Source organism: Bufo gargarizans, chromosome 2 (genome assembly GCF_014858855.1).
Source record: "Bufo gargarizans isolate SCDJY-AF-19 chromosome 2, ASM1485885v1, whole genome shotgun sequence".
NCBI classification, from domain to species: Eukaryota; Metazoa; Chordata; class Amphibia; order Anura; family Bufonidae; genus Bufo; species Bufo gargarizans.
Window position 1 is genome coordinate 333,173,267 of NC_058081.1, and position 23,750 is coordinate 333,197,016.

Genomic DNA, 23,750 nt, shown 5'->3' on the forward strand with positions numbered 1-23,750 from the left:
CTCAACTCTACCTATAACTTATAATCTAACTGGTCAACAGTAACATTGTTATACGGTTACCACCTAATTTACCTCCAGCCACATTATCAATTGTGCTTTTCTGTACGGTGAATCTATAGTCCACTGACCTGCTGTAAAATTGATATCCATTGACCATCTAATATACCTCTGGCCACATAATCACTTGATTATTTATGTATGTTGAATGCATAATTTTTGGGGTGTGTAATCTAACTGGCCAACAGTAAAAATTGTTAAACGGTGACCGCCTAATGTACCTTCAGCCACATTATCAATTGTGAATGCCTAATGTTTGGGACCTCGGAGGAATTCAAAACCTGTGACAATTTTATGTTATCAAATTTCAACCATTATGATTTGTTTGTTTTTTCAAGAGGGGGGATTTCGTTAGCCATGTTTTTAATCTAAATTTATATTTTTCATTATTTTAAACATATGTATTTGACATCTATTTGTACTGGCATGCAGTGCAATTGATATCCAATGTCTGTCTAATATACCTCCAGCCACATAATTACTTGTTCTTTTCTGTCCTGTGAATGTCTAATATTTGGGGCCTGTACTCCACTGCCTGCAGTAAAATTGATATCCATTGACCGACTAATATACCTCCAGCCACATAATCACTTGATCATTTAAGTACAGTGAATGCATACATTTTGGGGACTGTAATCTAACTGGCCAACAGTAAAATTGTTATATGGTGACAGCCTAATGTACCTCCAGCCACATTATCAATTGTTCTTTTCTGTAATGGGAATGAATAATTTTTGGGGCCTGTAGTCCACTGGCCTGCAGAAAAATGTATATCCAATGACCGTCTAATATACCTCCAGCCACAACATAATTACTTGTTCTTTTCTGTCTGGTGAATGCCTAATTTTTGGGCCCTGTAGTCCACTGGACTGCAGTCAAATTTGTATCCATTGACTGCATAATGTGCCTCGAGCCACAATTTCTTTTATGTCAGGTGAATGTCTAATTTTTAAGGCCCGTACTCCCGTGGCCTAAAATAAATAATTTGTAGGCTCCAGCAGGGCAAATTTTTGAAAATTTCCCTTTAAGACACATCAAAATAGCCCCTGATTAAAATACATATTTTATAGGGGAATTTTTGCCATTGATCTCCCTCTATGTCACTGTCCCTTTTGTGGGACGATTTGTGCACTTCTTGTAAGTATTTGTTACCTGCAAATATGACCTGAAGGTTTTTCAGGTTTGCCTCCCATTAAAGTGAATGGGGCCCGCCACGAAATTGCAATTTGCGAACATTTGATCGCATTTGCACAATCACATTTGCGAATCGCACTGGTCGATGTTTGTGCATCAATACAAACCACCCAAAAATGACTCCATTTTAGAAACCAAACCCCTTAAGGTATTCAAAACTAATTTTACAAACTGTGCTAACCCTTTAGGTGTTCCACAAGAATTAATGGAAATTGGAGATAAAATTTCTGAATTTCACTTTTTTGGCAGATTTTTCATTTTCATAAATTTTTTTCTGCAAACAAAGAAAGGGTGAACAGCGAAAACAAAACTCAATATTTATTGCCCTTATTCTGTAGTTTACAGAAACACGCCATATGTGGACGTAAATTGCTGTACGGGCACACGGCAGGGCGCAGAAGAAAAGGAATGCCGTATGGTTTTTGGAAAGCAGATTTCACTGGGATAATTTTAAGCTGCCATGTCACATTTAAAGATCCTCTGATGCACTTCTAGAGTAGAAACACCCCATTTTGGAAACTTGTTAATTACAGTGTTCATCTGATAGGCTTGTTCATGTGGTATTTTTATAGTGCAGGTTGTTACAGACGCGACAATACCAAATATGACTTTAGGGTGCATATGACTTTTTGGTTACTTGGTATTACACTTTTTGTGATGTAAGGTGACAAAGAAATGGCTTTTTGACACAGTTTTTATTTTATTTTTTTACAGTGTTCACCTCAGGGGTTAGGTCGTGTGGTATTTTTATTGAGCAGATTGTTACAGACTCGGTGATATCTAATATGTTTACACATTTGACACAATAAATGCATTTTTGAAACAAAAAAAATCATGTTTTAGTGTCTCCATAGTCTGAGAGCCATTGCTTATTTTATTTTTTGGGCGATTGTCTTAGGCAGGGGCTCATTTTTTTGTGGGATGAGATGACAGTTAGATTATTTAGATTAGTACTATTTTGGGGGTATACGCCTTTTTGATCACTTGGTGTTGCACTTTTTGTGAAGTAAGATGAAAAATGAAAAATGTTTTTTAGCACATTTTCTATTTAATTTTTTTTTGACGGTGTTCATCTAAAGGGTTAGATCATGTGATATTTTTATAGAGCCAGTTGATACGGATGCGGCAATACCTAATATGTCTACTTTTCTTTTTTACCCTATTTAAAAAAATATATATTTCTTTAATTTTTTTTTCTTTATTTCTTTATTTTTTTGTCCTACTCTGGGACTTTAACTTTTGGGTGTCTGATCCCCTTTACAATGCATCACAATACGTCTGTATTTTGATGCATTGGCTATTAGTGTACTAAACACTGTAATACACTTTAGCCAGCTTGCCTGTGAGATACGGTGGGCTGGATCTCACAGGCTGTCACGCAAGGCAGCCACGATGCCTAAGTAAGGCATTGGGCTGCCTTCCCTTCCATCGGGTCCCCATCACAGTAGCGCGGGGACCCGATGGAAGCTCTCTCCCTCTCCACACATCGCTTGTGCCGTCGTCAGTGCTGACCACGGCACATCAAGAGTTAATGGACCAGCATCTGTGTTTTCACCAATACCGGCGCATACAGCAGGGGTCCGGCTATCAGCTCCTGCACTCTCCCGATCAGCGTGCCATTATAGTACTGTGCTGGGCGGCAAGTCACGTCTCTCTGCGCTATACTATTGCAGCGCTGGGTGGGAAGGGGTTAAAAGCAAAGAAATTCTAATTTTGAAAATAGCATTTTTTTTCCAGATTTTCTGCAAATTTGCGATTTTATTATGCATAAAGGTAAAGTACGATGAAGTACGATGTGTCACGAGAAAACAATCTCAGAATGGCTTGGATAAGTAAAAGCGTTCCAAAATTATTAACACATAAATTGATACGTGTCAGATTTGATAAATGGTGCTCCATCAAGTTCGATACTTCATATTTAAGTATGTTTGGAATGTTAAAGATTAGATTATGCCTGTGACCTGCACCTCTTTAAGAGCCTCATAAAACTTAATGACCCAAAGGTTAAAGACAGACTTGGTTTATCAAGTTTTAGCCACACAAAATAGTAAACCAGAGGGGGCTTTCGTTTCATCTTAAAGGTCACATGCCATGAGCAATAATAAATATGTTTTGCAGCATCTATTGTGTGCTTCAACCTTTTCATCCTGTCATTTAGACAGTAAAATAACCAACTCCTACACACAGCTGATAAGGCCATTGAATGTGTGTGATAAAAGCAGTTATATTTGGAAGAAGAAAATGAACTGGCTTGTCTTTTCTGGGTTCGAATGTAAAGCATACACATTTAAGAGAAGAAAACATCTTGCTCTATTTCAATTAATTTCATTGTATGTTAATATAGCGTAGTTAAATGAGAAATTAATTTTTATTCTAAAAATCAGGTGTTAAAAAACCTTATCTTGAATGAACATTCTGTAACTAGAACATCCTATCTGTACAGTACACTACAGTATGTGCTAACATCTATGAGGCTATATTCACACACAAAAGTTTGGTTGCTGAAATTTCTGATATTGTCCTGTTTGAATGAATGGGGCTTACAGAAATCCATGTGCTTGCCATCAAAACAACTCCATTCAGATGGATGGAACTGATGTTCAGTAGCACACATGTTTGCACCAAATCAGGCTACTTTCACACTAGCGTTCGATCGGATCCGTTCTGAACGGATCCGATCATAATAATGCAGACGGAGGCTCCGTTCAGAACGGATCCGTCTGCATTATTTTAGCATATAACAGCTAAGTGTGAAAATAGCCTCGTACGGATCCGTCCAGACTTTCAATGTAAAGTCAATGGGGGACGGATCCGCCTGAAGATTGAGCCATATTGTGGCATCTTCAAACGGATCCGTCCCCATTGACTTACATTGTAAGTCTGGACGGATCCGCACGCCTCCGCACGGCCAGGCGGACACCCGAACGCTGGACACCCGAACGAGGCGAGCGGAGCGGAGGCTGAATGCCGCCAGACTGATGCAGTCTGAGCGGATCCGCTCCATTCAGACTGCATCAGGGCTGGACGGAGGCGTTCGGGTCCGCTCGTGAGCCCCTTCAAACGGAGCTCACGAGCGGACCGACGAACGCTAGTGTGAAAGTAGCCTCAGTTGTATGTGAATATAAAAGAACATACACTCAAGACTGATATCTCTGTTCTAGTTCAGAGCGCTGTGTGGGCCAGTCAAGTTCTTCCACACCAGACTTGCCAAATGCCTTTATGGCTTTTGCTTTGCGTACTGGGGTATAGTCATTCTAGAGCAGAAAAGGGCATTGAAGTATTAAATGAAGTATGTCATCAGAAAATTCACTGTTAAAGCAGACACAATTCCTTGTAGATAGTTCAGCTGAATGTAATAATACGTTTAATTTCTTCATTCTGGAGAAAAGTATCTTTAATCCATATGCAAATGAGCAGTTAAGTGCAGTGAGGCCAGACCCAAGCCACTCTGTGCACCGCTTCTCCCTCTCCGTCTTTACTGATAGGGTAAGGCAAGTGTCACGGCTGAGGATGGAGGAAACCCTCAGCCGTGCAATGCCAGAAGATGTTAGTAGGTGCTCGGCCATAAAAACAGAATTAGGGAGCAGGTCACCTCCTAGCGCATCCCTAATCTGACCCTGACTCCTAGCTGTATGAGCCGACTTTGATGGTAGGAGGGCTCATACTCAGGAACCTCGGATCCCTACTGACCCTCCGACAGATCCCTGAGCAAGAAGCTGGGTTGACAACCTGTTCCTCCTGGACACAGAGAAACGGGAGTCTAAAGTGGCCAAGCTACATAGAAAGGGGAACCTAAACAACTTATGGCAATGGCAGGTAAATGCAACAAGAATAACACCTACCTGCCACAGACATAAAGCCTGGAACCCATGTGCAAGTGCTGCTGTCCACACCAAACATAAACGGACACAGCACACACCACACATCACACGGAAACCCAGGACCATAAGCTGCAATAGAGAAGCATACAAAAGACACACCTTCATAACATCTTGTATAACATAAACATACATAAACTTAAACTTATGACCACAAGGGTGGCCCCCACTGGCAAATGGTATATAAGTAGGATGATGACTCCAGCAGACCATGGCTGAAGTACCCCTCTGACTACTGCTCTCAGCAGAGGCTAAATAGGCCATGTAGAAACACCCACACAGACACACCCAGTGTTCACACACACAGAAGGGAGTTAACCCTTCCTACACCAGGCATGGGAGAAGGCTACTGAAAAGGGAGGTGTACAAACAACATCACAAAAATAAACCCCGTGCACACCAAACAGGGAAAGTGCAGACAAACATAAGTTGCCAGCGGCAACCGCATGCAGTGACAGTGAGCGCCTAGCAACCGATCAGGCCGCTCCACTGCCAACAACCTTATGTTGCCAGCGGCAACCACACGTGAGGCAACAAATCCAAAGCCCTCACCTGTGGTTGAAAACATAGACCAAAACCGCTGACAACCGCATGCGACCAAAGAGTCACGACCATAACCATGGTCGTGACAGCAAGATGACTATAAAGGAACCTGGTTCTGTCAATCAGAAAGGAGAGGGAAGGTATAGCAAAGGAAGACAGAGGAAAAAGGGTGCACATATTGGCTTGGGACCAACTTCAGTGCAGTTAAAAGCTCATTTACATATGGTTTAAAATACTTTTTTTCTAGAATGAAGCACCAGATCACTAAGTGAAATGTACCATTACATTCAGCTGAGCTTGCTCTACAAGGCAACAGTGAATGTTCTGGTGAAAGATTCCCTTTAAGATTTCTCTTCGCTGGAACTAAGGGGCCTAGGCCACTGAAAAACAACCCCATAGCATTATTTCTTTCCATCAAACTTTATAGTGGGTACAATACAGTCAGACAGGTACTTTACACCACTCGGATTTTTGGAATTGTGCTTTTGATATAAAGCTTGCATATAGCTGCTCGGCCATGGGAACCAATGCCATGAAAATCCTGGCAGACGGTTTTTGTGCTGATGTTAATGCCAGAGGATTGGCAACTTTAATCCATAAAACTAATCACAGTTGTGGAATATCCAGCAGGGAAGAAATTTCAAGAACTGACTTGCTACAGTACTACGTTCAAATTCAGTTCTTTAGAATTACCCATTTTTTTTACAAATGTTTGCAAAGACAGACTGCATGGTAAGGTGATGGATTTTATACATCTGTGGCAATGGACTGAATGAAACGCATTAATTCATTGATTGAGGTGTATGCCAATACTAGTCATTATATAGGGTACATTACAAACTTTCTTATATTCAAATGTACTATTGATTTATGCAACATTTTTTAAAACAACAATGCCTGTTTAATAAATAAGACAATAAATAACAATTTTCTTCTTTGTTTTGCATGTCAGTTCTGCTTAATAATACAAGTCTCATTAATAAATATTGCCATTAACATAGAGTTCCATTAAAATGTAGGATTTTTTTGTGGATCATTTAAAAACAAATACATTTTCATTATCTACCTTTACTATGTGAAAAAACTTCTGACGATCCTCACTGTTGACAAGTCTGTCACAGAAGACTCTGAAGACCTCATGAATCCAAAGTCTCATTAATTTCTGAGCTCCTTCGGCACTCTGATATACTTGACTTGGTTTCAAAAGAATGATTCCCTAAGCAGAAAAGTGACATTTAGTAATTTTACTTAATTAACAAATTATTGAGCTCTACTGTTATTAACAATATAACATAATTAGTGTTGATCGAGCACCAAAGTAATCTGGTCCTCGGGTGCTCGAGTAGAACACCTCGGGATGCTAGGGTGCTCTACCAAGCACCCAAGAACAATGGAAGTCAATGGGAGAACCAGAGCATTAAACCAGGTACCCCCTGCTTTGAAGAGGGGAGGGTGTCTAGTTCACATGAAAATGTCAGAAATAGATTGAAACACAACTGAAATGGTTTGGGAACAACATGGGAAGGATGTCTGGATCCATCTTGGACTCCCAGTTTGCTGCTGGGAACGATGTCCGAGTAGTATGCCAATTTTACAGACTGACAATAATACGCACAAAACCGAAGATAAAATAGATTTTATAGGAAAAATTGTTAGGAAACATTCTTTCCTATATATTTACTTGTATATAAAGTGCAAGTGCTGCCAAAAATTACAAGGAAGAGGCACTCCGATACAACCTGTATATCACATAAAGAAGGGCCTCATTCACATTGTGGTACAATTGTTTAGGTAGTGGGACTCCTACACTCATAAAGCCTATGCACTAAGTGAAAGGGCTGCCACACATAAAGGAGGGCATCATACACACCCTTGAAAAATTATGATTGATGGCCTGCTGGTGACCCTCAAAAACATTAGGAGCAAGGGCCTGCTGGTGACCATAAAAAACATTAGGGGTGAGGGTCTGCTGCTGAGCTGACCATCTAAAACATTAGGGGTGAGGGTCTGCTTCCGAGATCACTCTCCAAAACATTAGGGGCGAGTGCCTGCTGCTGATCTGACCATGGAAAAAATTATGGGCGAGGACTTGCTGCTGAGCTGACCATCTAAAATATTAGGGGTGAGGGTCTGCTGCTGAGCTGACTCTCTAAAACATTAGGGGTGAAAGCCTGCTGCTGCTCTGACCATGGAAAAAATTATGGGCGAGGGCCTGCTTCTGAGCTGACCATTGAAAAAATTATGGTTGAGGTCTTGCTGCTGAGCTGACACTCTAAAACATTAGGAGCATGTTGATATGATAGAGAAGGGGGGGGGGGGAGGACGAGAAAAGGAAGATTGAACCATATACCCATATTTGTGGTGGAAGGGGTGCATGGGAATACAGTGTATTCAATACACCATAAAAGCCACATTTAAAGTGCCTTTATGTTCAGCCGCTTTCCTCTGGTGGGGTAGAGAAGTCTGGGGCAATCCAGGCCTTCTTCATTTTGATAAGAGTCAACCTGTCAACATTTTCAGTTGACAGGCGGATGCGCTTATCAGTTATTATGCCCCCAGTAGCACTAAATACCCGCTCTGACAAAACGCTGGCGGCAGGGCAGGCCAGGACCTCCAAGGTGCAGCACGCCAGTTCGTGCCACGTGTCCAGCTTGGACACCCAATAGTTGTAAAGCACAGAGGGATCATTGAGGATGCAGACATGGTCTGCTATGTATTCCTTCACCATCTTCAAAAAAGTTTCCCTCCTTGTGACACTAGGCCGCACATCAGAGTGAAGGTGCTGGCGGGGTGTCATGAAACTGTCCCAGGCCTTGGATAGTGTAGTCCTGCCTCTGTTGGAACTGCTGTGTGTTCCCTTTGTCTCCGCTCTTTGGTTGGCCAAGGAACTACGTACATTTCCACCAGCGTTGTCAGCTGGAAATCTTTTGAGCAAATTTTCCACAAAGACCTTCTGGTATTGCACCATTTTGCTAGTCCTCTCCACCACAGGAATGAGAGATGAGAAGTTCTCTTTGTAGCGGGGTCGAGAAGGACGAACAACCAGTAATCGGTGTTGGCCAAAATGCGTACAAAGCGAGGGTCATGGGAAAAGCAGCATAACATAAAGTCAGCTATGTGTGCCAGAGTCCAAACAGACAAGACTTTGCTGTCCTCATCAGGAGGATGACTCTCAATCTCTTTATTACTCCTCTTCTGCCCATCCTGCTAAACAGATAGAATAAACCTGCTATGGGTAGCGGACGCAATCGTCTCCTGCTCCTCCTCCTTCTCCTCATCATCCAATTCGCACTGAGAAGATGAAGTGAGGGTGGTCTGGCTATCACCCTGTGTACTGTCTTCCCCCATTTTCACCTCTTCCACATGGATGGGATGATTACGGTGATAATAGCGGCATTGCTGTTCACCATCTGTCTTGATTCCCCAAAGTTCCGAAAAACCTCACAGAGGTCAGACATTCATGCGCACTCGTCGCTTGTGAAGAGCAGAAACTGACTGGAAAGGCGACGACCATGTTGCAGCTAGTATTCCTCTACTGCCCTCTGCTGCTCACAAAGCCTGGCCAACATGTGGAACGTGGAGTTCCAGCACATGCTCACGTCGCACAACAGTCAGTGAGCTGGCAATTGCAAGCTCTGCTGCAGCGCTGCCAGACCGGCGGCAGCTGTAGTTGACTTTCTAAAATGGGCACACACGTGGTGCACCTTCACCAGTAGCTCAGGCAAATTGGGGTAGGTTTAGAGAAACTGCTAAACCACTAAGTTTAAGACGTGGACTAGGCATGGGATGTTTGTAAGCTTGCCAAGCTCCAAAGCCGCCACCAAGTTAAGGCCATAATCAGACACAACCATGCCTGGTTCTAGGCTGAGTGACAGCTCAGCCTGGTCCCTTATTCCCTGCCACAGTTCTGTGGCGGTGTGCTTTTTGTCATCTAAACAGATCAGTTTAAGCAAAGGCACTTGTCCATGTGTCAGTTGTTCAGTGGACCTTCCCAATAACTGCGTTGGTCAAGGCACGGGTGAAGTTACGGGACACGTGCTGGTGTAAGGCAGGGACGGCACATCGGGCAAAATAGTGGCGGCTGGGGACTGAGTAAAGAGGGACGGCCGCCGCCATCAGGCTGCGGAGAGCCTCAGTTTCCACAAGCCTAAATGGTAACATTTCCAGGGCCAGCAATTTGGAAAGGTACACAGTTAGTGCTATGGCCTGTGGGTGGGTGGCTGGGTATTTGTGATTTCGTTCAAAGGCCTGGGGTATGGACATCTGTACACTGTTCTGGGACACAGACGTGGATGTGCCAGCTGATGGTGCTTGAAAATGTCCAGGTGCAGGGCGGGAGGCATCCGGGCCTGCGTCTTGGACAGGGGATTGGCCAGCACGTAACACAGGAGAAAAGCAGGCAGTGGTGTGACCTGCAGACACTGATTGTGGACCCAGGTGTTCGGCCCACCTATTAAGTTGCTTTGATGCCGCTAAAAATATATATTGCTGCCAGATACAACAATAGTCATTAAAAGGACTTTTGGGTCTCTAAAAATTGCATGCAATTTAGCACAGGTTGCGATAAAAATATATATTGCTGCCAGACACAACAATAGTCCTTAAAAGGACTTTTGGGTCTCTAACACAAACCCTCGCTATTATGTTCTAAAGGTGTTGTCTCATGAAGGCAAACCCTGTACAAAAGCACTATTAGGGTATCATACAGAGTCTCCGTAAGAGTAGTTCCCACTCTGACAGGCACAAGTCATTCATGATTTATGTATTACAAGGAAATCCATTTCAATGCCAAAGAAATGTCTAGCTAGCCATGGACTCCCTTAACAAAATCTGTCATTTTCTCATGGTACTGTGAGAGTCTTGAATCGGAACCAGATTTTCCGTGATCAGACAATTCCTTTAAATATAAATAAAATAAATTTTATCAAATAAAAAGAAACAGACAAAAATATTGTTTTCCCTAACCTAATATTGCATGATACAGTTTGCTTTTTGTAGCATTAAATTCTTACACTTCTAAACTGATGGTTTCTTCCACTTTTCTACAGCAAACTAATGATGATGGGATCCTTCAGTTCTTTCCATAGACGTTTACCAGCATGTAGGACAACGTACAATGGATGCAATTTTTTGTAGGTATGTTTGTCCTGCTAGAGTAATCATGATCTACAAGTGCAACATAGCCTTCTGACGATGAGCAGCATAATTTTGTTCTGAGTAAATGTAGATTTACTATGCGGCTTTCATTTTTAATCTTTCTAAAGGGCATTCTCCAAGCAAAACTGTAGAAGACCTGGGCCATTTAGGGAATACATGACCACAAGTTTCTGGAGCAGTCTTTTATCCACCTGTTTTGAAAAAAGTACTTAAAGGGGTTATCCGAGTTATTTTTTTGTTCTTTCTATGTTCCTAACTAGGCAAATATAACAGCTTTTCAATTAACTCACTTTATCTCCAGTGGCTGGTTTCTCAGATTTCACTGAGGGTCACATGACCTGTTATGTCAGCTTCTCTCCCTGCTCTGATAAAGGTCGTTTACAAGCCTGTAAACGAGACGTCACTGTGCTGGCCATGCCCCCCTTCACTGCCGTCTACTCTCTGCTCGGATTCTTAACCCCTTCAGCTGCACAGCTCTGCAGGCAGTGAGGAGACAATGCTAGGCACTGGAGCTGACATACTAGAGAGAGCATTGCACAAGAAGGTAGGGGGAAGATCCTGTGTGTATTAGCAGTGTCATTATACAGGTGGGACATGTAGTTCTACACTTACAAGTTGCTGTTGATTCTCCTAGCACTCAGGGCAGCTCTTGTATCCACTCCCTTAGCAGTGTCATTATACAGCTTGGACTTGTAGTCCTACACATACAACATGCTGCAGAGTCTCCCAGCAATCAGACATGTCACTCAGGGTAGCACTTGTATCCACTTCCTTAGCAGAGCAGGGGGAGGGGAAGAGATTGTTTTTATTGCATGTAAACAAAGGGCCAGAAAAGAACCAGGGAAATGAGGAAATATATATATTTTTTTGCCTAAAACTTGCTTAGCTCAGTTATATATCAGATTTTCAGTGCTATATAATTTTTTTTTTTCATAACTCGGACCCCTTTAACTGTTTTGCCTGAGCTGATATCTTCTGATTGGTAACAGCTAGATGCATAGGCCTGGTCTTGTTTGAAAGATGGCATTCAGCATTAGTACAAGATGACAAGATTTTACTGTTAGAAATTGAGTTGGGAATAATCGTGGTAAAACCTGTTTTTACTTTTACTTTCAGCTATTTTAACTGTATCCTGATTTCTAACAGTGATATCTGCCCAGTAAAGATAATGCTGTAATTCTAAGATTGCTTGGAATGGCAGCTTTCAAAGAATACAAAACGTATATATCTAGCTGCTACCAAACCAGAGATATGAGCAGTTAATGCAGCTGCCCCCCTCCCCTTCAGTCTGGAGGAGGAGGGGGCAGTTGCAGAGCTGACAGGCTACAGGAAGTAAGGAATAGTAAAAATAATAAAAAAAATATATAGAAATGTGGCATTATTATCACTGTACTGACCCACATAATAAAGTTATATTTATTTTACCACACAATGAACACCACAAATAAATTCTACAAAATATTGTGAATATTACAGTTTTTTCCCTCTAAAAAAATTAAATAATGAAAGTTATTTACTATACTGTATATACCTCAAAATGGTTCCTAAAAACCTACAACTAATTCTGAAAATAAGATATAATTTAGAAGAAAAAATTAAAAAGTTATGACCGCTGAAACACAAAGGGGGAAAATATTGTTGGGCCTTAAGGCTAAAATTATGTCACTAAGGGGTTAAAATTCAATTGCGTCCCCTGTGTGCCTCAATTGTGTCCCCTGTGCACCAACAAGATTTATGGGTACAAATTAAACATCTACAATTTAAAAATAAAATACATTTTTGGAGGGTTTTTCCAGTTTTAATGTGATTTGAACATTTAATGCTTGGCTATTATGTTTTCACTAACCAAGTCAATGAAATAAAAATGTACATAAGTATTCCTCATTCATGCCCTGCCTTGGTGTAGAAAAAAAGGGATTTTTGGGTTGTTAGGAATAACATCTTCAGCTTTTCTGTCTTTTTAAAGACTGTGTTCACCTTTGTGAATAACTTGATTCTATAGTTCAAGTGCATCTTTAAGAGGACTTATAACCTCTCCTGTTATGACTGTTAAGTAACTACTTGCATTCCCCATGTAAGAAAAAGCGTCAAGGTCATGAGTGTTAAAAGTTGAGGGTTTGTGTACGGTCTAACATTGGCTACACTGATTGGATAGTGTCAAACTGTGCAGGGACACACCCTCAACTGGTATAACCCATCTGGATCTTCATTATAAACTGCTAGTAGTTAATTCAGAAATTCTAGAAGGAATAATCAATAAATGGCACATCATAGAGTCTTAAGAACATATTCTTTAGAATTGTTATTTCAAGGGGGTGCAAATAGTTACTAAAACAAACATTTAAGAGGAGGTTACAGGTCCTCTGTAGATGGAAATAAAAGCTACCACTGTAGGAGAAAATAGCTTTCAAGGTTTTCCAAAACAGTAAAAGTTTAATAATTTTCTAGAAGTGTATGTATATAGTTCATTCATCTTAAAAATAAAAAAAAATGGACAATCATTGTGGAGATGATTTTTTTTCCCTGAAGCACAATGTACCCATTTGCCAAAATCTTCTTTGGGTGGTTGCAATGCTGTGGCTATAAAATATACAGTGACTGTTTGATTGAAACAGCAGAACCGCAAAATGGTTTGGGTGAAGTAGTCTATTATTCATAAATATATCTTAACAGATCATGATGTTAAAAAAGAGAGCAGTGGTCACTAGAGATGGCATTGCGGTTCGCCCGGTGGTCTTTTCGCGGCAAACTTTGCTCGTTCGCTGTTCACCGAACGGGCGGACATATGGCGATATTCGCGCCCGCCATATTCTTTTACATTGTGAAGAAATTTGACCCATGACACATCCATCAGGTGGTACAGGATAGCCAATTGAGATGTTTCAGCACATGTACATACCCCCTACCTTATAAATAAACCTGATCTGGTCGCCATTTTACATTCAGTCTTTTGCCAGTGTAGGAAGAAGTTGCTGTGTGGACCAGGGACAGACTGCTAGGGACACCAAACGCTAGCTAATAGAGCCACAAAAGTCCTTTTAAGGACTGGTATAGGTGTGCTATCGATAGGTGTGACATACTGAGAGGTGTAATATACCTATAATATACTTTCTAACATAGAAAGTATATTATAGTGCAATTGTATTGTGCAGCAGTTGTGTGCAGTTCTGCTGCAATACTGCAGCCACACAGAGTGAAAAACATTATTTGAAGAAATAATTTCTACTGGTGTGATTAAACATTTGCCATCCCAAAAAACTGATTGAAGCAGAGGTGTTATTTACCAATAATATACTTTCTATATAGTGCATCAGGTTAATGCGTATTGGCTAATTTTTGGGGTCTGTACTGGCCGACAGCTAAATTTTGTATCTCTAGCCACATAATCACATCCTTGTCTCAGTCCTCTGCCTCTCATTATGGTGGTGTATGAACCACATTCACTATAAGGATCTTGTAATATCACATGGTCATGTGACTGTGCCCCCCACCCTGTACTGTGCCCCCTTATACCCTGCATTGTGCCCTCTTACCACACCCTGTGCAGTGCCCCTAGTCATTCCCTGTACTGTGCCCTCATACTCTTTTATCCCGGCATGGTATGGCGGTGTTATCTGGTCACTGTGCAGAGGTGTTATCCGGTCAATGTATGGCGGTGGTATCCAATATCTGGATGGCTATAACTGTATCCCTTTCCCTGCCCACGCCATCCTTTTTTAGACCTGGCATGAGCAGGAAAAATATAGTAGAAACAAAATTTACGTTAACGTATGCATTTTTTAAATAGACTCTGCAGGATACAAAAACGTGGAGTGCTGCACATTTGTTTACATCAAACCGATAGGAAATAAAAATGTTCTAGGGTCCAGCAGAGCACATTTTTGAGAGTTTCCCTTTAAGATGCATAAAAATGGCCCCTGATTAAAATACATATTTTTGTGGGAATTTTTGCCAATGATGCCCGTCTGGTTGTCATGCCCCACTCTGACGATGTGCAGGGGTCGGCCAGGATAGCCGCACGAGTTTAGTGTTTGTTTTGGAGCTGTGCTGGTTCCGCCTCTCATCAGGTGCACAGGGTGGCGTAATTAGTTTAAATAGCTCACCTGCCCAGTGCCCTGAGCGGATTATACAAATCATTGTGGTCTTGGAAGCTAGGAAGGAAGGTTGTCTGTCTGTTCCAGCTCAGAAAGATAAGTGTGATTCTAGTTTGGTTGTTTTGTGTCATCTCTCCCATCCAGGTTCTGTGCGAGCAGGCTGCTCCTATTTCCCCTCTTCACCATCTCAGGGAATTTAGGGTTTTGTCAGCCAAGGCACGGGGACACATCAGACCTACCTTTAAGGTCTGTATGTGGGCTGAGCAGTGCAGGGAAAAAGGTCAGGGATTAGCTAGGAGGTGACCCTTCCCCTGTCTCTCACCCAGAGCCTGGTTGGTGGGTAATCTGTTTATCTGGTATGTCACTGTCCATGTGGGACTGTCTGACTGGTATGTCACTGTCCATGTGGGACTATTTGTGTACTTCTAGTAAGTGTTTGCTGGCTGCAAATATGACCTGAAGGTTTTTCAGGTTTGCCTGACATTAAAGTGAATGGGGCCCGCCGCAAACTTGCGGTTCGCGAACCTTCCCGGCCGATGTTTGTCCATCACTAGTGGTCACCACTTTATAATAATTACTGAACACAAATCAACAATTTGAGTATAAAAAAAAAGTAACAGGGTGCCATATATTATTTTATAATTTCTAATATGTTTGTTGCCACGCTTCGTTCTTGCTAAAACAGTATTTTAAGTATTCCACGTAATATAGCACATACATTTTCATTTCCATTGTACTATACAGTACACCGAAGTGGACTGCATATTTTCTACATTATTCTGGTTGGGACAACTCTTACAAACAAATGTGTCATCCAACTACTAGTCAACATTAATTGTAACCAAGTAGGGTACAGGTAGTAGTATTTCAGTGTGTAGCTGGACTGTGATAGGTAGTAAAATTATTTATTTCTGCACCTGAATATCAGATATGAAATGTTAGTAGCATAAGTGAACAAATACAATATACTGAATTAGCAAATTAGTTGAAACTGTTATAAATAGTTTTAATACCTGTATGACACATCAGAAGTCACTTAAACTGAACACATAGTGAGATTTTGAAGGCATGGGAAGAAATGCCAATGCCACTTGTCTGTACAGATCCATTGTGGCCCAAACAAGAATCTGCAGAATAAATATTAAAAAAGCAATTACTGGCTTTGTCTTTGAGGGAAAATGTGCATCTGTCAACATAAAAACAATTTAAGATGTATCATTTCATAGATGGATGATGTACAAATTCAGAGGATCAGTCAGTTAAACAAAATGAAACAACACGGACAATGTCATGAAATCAAACAGCGTTTCAGCTTTAACAAAATCAATTTTTCATTTAGAAGGTTAAGTGCACCTTTTTATATTTCTAAAAAAAAAAAACATCTTGCTCTGAAAATACTATCTCTATAGGCTAAATATGAACATGCTGTCTTAATGTGTGGTGTCCTTGGTTTGGCAAGGAGAGCGAGATAATTTTCAAAAGGAAATTTCCAGCAGCTTTTAATGCTTGCCCTTTGATCGTGTGCCTTTTACAGTCCCAGCAAAGTACCAATTTGACTAGCTCTCTCTGTTGATATTTCATGACCGGGATACAGAAAGCATAATATGAAGTAAATGATAAAAAAAAAATCTACCTACATAGTGATTTTCTTTAAACAGAAGGTTTGTATTAGCAGCTAGACACTTGCATTTACTGTATTTTCTGCAGCTAAATCAGTTTCCTAAAATATAATGAAATTTCATGGATTGTTCAAGATACTACTGGTATTATATATGGCAGCTGAAAACAATATATTTTTGTTCTCTTTCAAACTACTGTACATGTAACCATATTTGAGAAAGTGCTGTAGATCACTACCTTGCCTATGTTAGCCTCATTATCAATACATTATAGTTGGTGATCACACATAACAATAACATTTCAGAATGATAATGCCTTTTCATGTGGCTCTTATGCCATGTGACCCTAATCTACATGAAGGTGAGTGAAAGGCTTGAGATCCAGATTTTTTATTATCATTGCATATACAGTATTATGCATCATGATGAAACCTTGAGAATTTCTATATTATTTAAGTGTGTTTCTGAGAAGTCTCTTGCAAAAAGTAAAAATAGAAAATGATGTTAAACCATTTAAATAATTTAATAGTTGCAATTTGCAAATTATTTTAATGGTTTAATATCATTTAGTATTTTTAACCTTGGCTTATATGTAAAGAGGGTTGTCTGAATATCCTATACACTTGAAGAGGAGGGAGCGGTCCCATTGAAGTGCATGGGACAGAGAAGCTGCAATTACATCTGCTCGTCGTGGCAATGTTCACGTCGAGCAGATAAACAGTGAGGAGAAGACAGCACTAGTATGAGCGTTGCATTCTCAGTCAGACCCCGGCCGAACTAAAATTGATGATCTATCCTGATAATAGGTAATTAATATAGAATTTTTAATTTTATTTTACATTGTGTTAGTACATTACCTACAATAGTTGATTGTTTTTTTGTTTTTGTTTTTCAGTTCAAATTATAATGAAATGTTGGACAAATACTGATAATTTTTACACTGTGACTATAGGCCAACAAAAACCATACCATACATAAAATGCCTGTTCACATGAAATCATTCAACTCCACTCCACTCCCCAACTCTAGCAGTTTCATAACTACAGAAAATGCAGAAGTTCTGCTATCTCCGGAACTTCCATAGAGATGAATGAAGCAGTTGAGCATATGCCCTACGGGCCACTCCATTTACACAGAACCAAAATATAAACGCAACACTTTTGGTTTTTCTCCCATTTTGCATGAGCTGAAATCAAAGATCTGAAACATTTTCTACATACACAAAAGATCCATTACTCTCAAATATTGTTCACAAATCTGTCTAAATCTGTGTTAGTGAGCACTTCTCCTTTGCCGAGATAATCCATCCCACCTCACAGGTGTGGCATATCAAGGTGCTGATTAGATAGCATGGATATTGCACAGGTGTGCATTAGACTGCCCACAATAAAAGGACACTCTGAAATGTGCACAGTTTTGCATTACTGGGAGGGGAAGGGGGGTCCGAAAACCATTCAGTATCAGGTGTGGCCACTATTTGGCTCACACAGTGCAACACATCTCTGTCACATAGAGTTGATCAGGTTGTTGATTGTGGCCTGAGGAATATTGGTCCACTCCTCTTCAGCTTCCAGGAATTGTGTACAGATACTTGCAATATGGGGCAGTGCATTATCATGCTGCAACATGAGGTGATGGTCATGGATGAATAGCACAACAATGGGCCCCAGGATCTCATCACGGTATCTCTGTGCATTCAAAATGCAATCAATAAAATACACATATGATCATTGTTCATAACATACGCATGCTCATACCATAACTCCACTGCCACCATGGGCCACTCGATCCACAATGTTGACGTCAGCAAACCGCTCACCCACACAACGCCACACACACTGTCTGCCATCTGCCCAGAACAGTGAAAACCGGGACTCATCTGTGAACAGAACACCTCTCCAACTTGCCAGACGCCATTGAATGTGAGCATTTGCCCACTAATTTCGGTCAGGTCCAGACCCCGATGAGGAAGACGAGCATGCAGATGAGCTTCCCTGAGACGGTTTCTGACAGTTTGTGCAAAATTCTTTGCTTATGCAAACTGATTGCTGCTGCAGCTGTCTGGGTGGCTGGTCTCAGACGATCATGGAGGTGAGCATGCTGGATGTGGAGGTGCTGGGCTGGTGTGGTTACACATGGTCTGCAGTTGTGAGGCCGGTTGGATGTACTGCCAAATTCTATGAAACACCTTTAGAGACGGCTTATGGTAGAGAAATGAACATTCATTGCATGGGCAACAGCTCTGGTAGACATTCCTGCGGCCGGCATGCCAATTGCACGCTCCCTCAATCGTTGCGACATCTGTGGCATTGTGCCGTGTGATCAAATTGCACATTTCAGAGTAGCTTTTTATTGTGGGAAGTCTAAGGCACACCTGTGCAATATACATGCTGCCAAATCAGCACCTTGATATGCCACACCTGTGTGTCACGGTAAGTGGGGAAAGAATGAACACCAAATAAACAAACTACAACAGTAACACAGACTAGGCCCCAAAGCTAGTGAAGAGGGGGATGGTAACCTCCTATTTATCCCTGAGCCTCTCCCTGACTGATGACAGTATGAGCTAATCCTAATGGTGGAAGAAAGCATACACCGGAAGCTAAGACCTGCTGAAACTGTCGCAAACCCTAAATTAGGGAGTGTGGATGAGACTGCTGGGACCTTCCACCATGGAACCAGCGTCTCCCTGAGACCTAGACAAAACACACAAACAAGGTAGAAACAGGAGGACTTAGCTTGAGATGAGTAAAGAGCAGGAGAACATCTAACAACCAGCTTAGAACTCCAGAAGGAAATAACAACCACAAGGTCTGCAGTGAGAGGCGGACTTAAATAGAGCCACTAAACAGCAAATAAGCAGAACCTGTGGAGAGGTGAGATCCTGCCCACAACAACAGACAGCAAGGAAAAACAGAAAGACCTGTCAGATAGACTCACATGCTGCAAGTCTATCTGATCTTCTCAGACCTCTTACAGGGCAGGCAGTGACACTGTGAGGTGGGATGAATTATCTCGGCAAAAGAGAAGTGCTCACTAACACAAATTTAGACAGATTTGTGAACAATATTTGATAGTAATGGGTCTTTTATGTATGTAGAAAATGTTTCAGATCTATGAGTTCAGCTCATGCAAAATGAGACCAAAACCGAAAGCGTATACCACGGGATACATGGTCTCTGTTGTCATGATCAATAGATAGGGGGTAACAATATAACTGGAATACTTTAGCTTTAGGCCTCATGCACACGACCGTTGTTGTGTTCCGTTCCGCAAAATGGGGTTCCGTTGTTCCGTGATCCATATCCATTTTTGTTTCTGTGTGTCTTCCTTTATTTTTGGAGGACCATCAGACATAAAGGAAGGTAAAAAAAAGTCTAAGACAGGTTTGCCATGCAAGCGATAGGAATAAAACAGACGCGGACGCGTGGAGGCGGATGACAATCTTGTGTGCATCCGTGTTTTTTAGCGGTCCTATTGATTTGAATGGGTCCGCAAACCGTTTTCCGCTGACAAGAATAGAACAGGTTATATTTTTTTGACGGACTGGAACCACGGATCACAGATGAGGATGGCAAACGGTGCACTATCCGCGTTTTCAGCGGCTTTATAGAAATGAATGGGTCCGCATCTGAAACGCTAAAATCGGTGGAATGGACATGGAGACAAACAACGGTTGTGTGCATGAGGCCTTAGAAATATAACTTTGATTATGTACGGTGTATTTTCAAATCTGATTTCATTGCACATTTACTTTGCTATGTAGAGATTCTCTAAAACAGTCATTCTGGATGCATATCAAATAATAATGTTAACAGCCAAGACACTAACTATATTGTTAAAAACAATGTAACAAAAACTGCTAAAATAACAATTAAATTCTAGCAGTTAATTCAGGAAACGTGTTCATTTTCCATAAATCTTAGTTTATTAGACACATTTTGCTTTATTAGCACAAATAAAATTGAAATGACAATAGATGACATTTCATTCTCTCTAGGAGCAGTCATAAAAAAAATTACAGTTCAGGGACAGAACATAGTTGTTTGGGTCATCTGCGACATTATGGCTATTGACTTTGCAAAGCTATAACAGTATAATGTGTAGACTGACCTTTCTAAACGTTGCAAAGTTCAGTGAGGAGTAATCTAAAGTTTATTTTGTTCTTATCATAACATTTTAATATTGAATACACAGTAATTATAAGTGTACTTTAAGTAAGCCTACCAACAGACAGATATTCTGAAAAGTTACCCAGTGGGAGAGGATGCAAAAAAAATTGTTGCAACAAATAAGTGGAGTACATGGTGTGCTCCCAATTGATTATATTCTTTTAACACTTTATCACATTCTAATAGTTTGGAATCATGCTACGCGCAATATTTTGGTAAATTTGACACAGTTTGACTAATGCTCTGGTTCTGTTTCATTCAATGCTTGTTTCCCGGGAGTTTTGCACTAGTGTCCCTGACCTGGGCAAGTCAGCTGCAAAGTACACCGGGAAGAAAAGATGCTGCAATGGCGCAAATCCACGGGTGGAAACGGACATTAAACTTCGATCTGGATATTCCTTTGTTACTTAAAGAAAGTGCATAGCCATGTAAACAACGCGTTTCGGGGACTAATAGTTCCCCTTTATCAGGGGAACCTGAAAGACTCATCTGATGTCTGCTGTAAGGACCCCAAAAAGCCCTTTTTTTTTTTCCCTGTGTAATCAAATTGCAGTTGCCTGCCTGCCAGCGTGTGTGTCAGGCTCACAGCCCTGCAAGTGCATAGTGTCACCAGCGCAACTCATATCTGGTGTCACATTCAATTACATTTAAAGAAAAACAACAATTCTGACTGTGAATAACTAGCAGTCAGTTGCACACACGTGTTTGTGTGTTTAAGGCCCAGCTGCAAGTCCATAGTGTCACTTCAGCGCAACTCATATCTGGTGTCACATTCGATTATATTTAAAGAAAAACAACAATTTTGACTGTGAATAACTAGCAGTCAGTTGCACACACGTGTTTGTGTGTCTAAGGCCCAGTGCCAGTGCATAGTGTCACTTCAGCGCAACTCATATCTGGTGTCACAGTAGCTTGCATGCATAGTACAACTTAACTAATCTAAAAAAAATGACAGGCAGAGATAGGCCACCCTGCAGGGGCCGTCGTGGTCGTGGTGCTGTGATTCCCTTTGGCGCTAGAATAATGCCCAGTGTTCAGAGGCCACATACCCTGAACTCGAAAAGTTCTGAGGACATAGTTGACTGGCTAACACAGGACATCCAATCTTCTACAGCTTCTGCTCGGAACCTTGACGCACCATCCTCCTCCAGCTCAGTTTCGGGCACCTCTCAAGTTACCACTCGCCCGCCTGCCGCCATCAACAACACTAGCACCACAGCCGCTTCACTTGATCTGTCAGAGGAGTTATTTACACATCAGTTGGAAGAAATGAGTCATGCGCAACCATAATTACAAGAGGGATATGTCTCAGTCAGGCAGCATTACACAGAAAGACGTACGGTGTGATGATGATGATGATGTTGTACCCGCTGCTTCTTCCTTTGCTGAGTTGTCAGATACAAGTGAATCGGTTGATGATGACAATGTGTCCGTGGATGTCACGTGGGTGCCCGCTCAAAGAGAAGAAGAACAGGGGGAAAGTTCAGATGGGGAGACAGAGAGGAGAAGGAGGAGACGAGTTGGAAGCAGGGGGAGGTCGTCGTAAGGAGCTAGTGGCACAGGCAGACAGCATGTATCGGCACCCGTGGTCAGCCAGACAGCACGCCAATCAACGCATGCTGTTGCCACCACCAGAATGCCGTCATTGCAAAGCTCAGCAGTGTGTCTGTCAAGGACATGTTTGAGCGTAAGAAGCCAATGTCACAGAGTCACCCCCTTGCCCGGCATCTGACAGCTGGCTTGTTGGAACTCTTAGCCCGCCAGCTTTTACCATACCAGCTGGTGGAATCTGAGGCCTTCAAAAAATGTGTAGCTATTGGGACACCGCATTGGAAGGTACCCGGCCGAAATTTCTTTGCACAAAAGGCAATCCCCAACCTGTACTCGATTGGGCATGTCTGGCACACAGTGTTGGAGCAAGGGTCCATCTAACCACTGATACCTGGCACAGTCAGGGCAGGTATATCACCTACACTGCGCATTGGGTAAAACTGCTCATGGCTGCCAAGCATGGAATGTGTGGCTCTGCAGAGGAGTTAGTGACATCGCCATGACTTGCAGGCAGGCCTGCTGCCACCTCTTCTACTCCTCCTACTCCATACTCTTCCATAACCTCCTTGGCTCAATCCTCTTCTGCTGCTGCGTCTTGCTCCACATCAACGGCACCCCCCCAGCTCCCCAGGGGCTATTCCACATCCCGGATACGACAGTGTCACGCCGTCTTAGGGTTGACTTGCCTGAAAGCAGAAAGTCACACTAGACCAGCACTCCTGTCTGCCCTGAACGCACAGGTGGATCAGTGGCTGACTCTGCACCAACTGGAGATCGGCAAAGTGGTGTGTGACAACTGAAGCAATTTGTTGGCGGCATTGAATTTGGGCAAGTTTGGCACATGTGTGTAATCTGATCATACAAGGCTTTGTGCATAAGTACCCAGGCTTACAAGATGTCCTCAAGCAGGCCAGGGAGGTGTGTGGCCATTTAAGGCGTTCCTACACGGCCATGGGGCACTTTTCAGACATTCAGTGCCGAAACAACATGCCAGTGAGGCGCTTGATTTGCGACAGCCCGACACGTTGGAATTCAACACTCCTAATGTTTGACTGCCTGCTCCAACAAGAAAAAGCCGTCAACGAGTATTTGCATGGCTGGGGTGCTAGGACAGCCTCTTCGGAGCTGGGAATTTTTTTACACATTGCTGGACGCTCATGTGCAATGCCTGTAGGCTCATGCGTCCTTTTGAGGAGGTGACAAACCTAGTCAGTCACACCGAAGGCACCATCAGCATCATCACCCCCGAAGAGTGCTGGATCAGGCCGTAGATGAGCGTGAAGAGGAAGAGTTGTGGTCACCATCACCACCAGAAACAGCCTTATCAGCATCGCTTGCTGGACCTGCGGCAACGCTAGAAGAGGAGTGTGAGGAAGAGGAGTCAGAGGAGGAATGTGGCTTTGAGGAGGAGGAGGAAGACCAACCACAACAGGCATCCCAGGGTGCTCGTTGTCACCTATCTGGTACCCGTGGTGTTGTACGTGG

At 42.1% G+C, this 23,750-nt stretch overlaps 1 pseudogene; it reads right to left on the reverse strand.

Annotated features, from left to right (window-relative positions):
- LOC122925882 overlaps window positions 1-23,750 on the reverse strand; it is a 2,558,103-nt pseudogene that overhangs the window by 732,953 nt on the left and 1,801,400 nt on the right.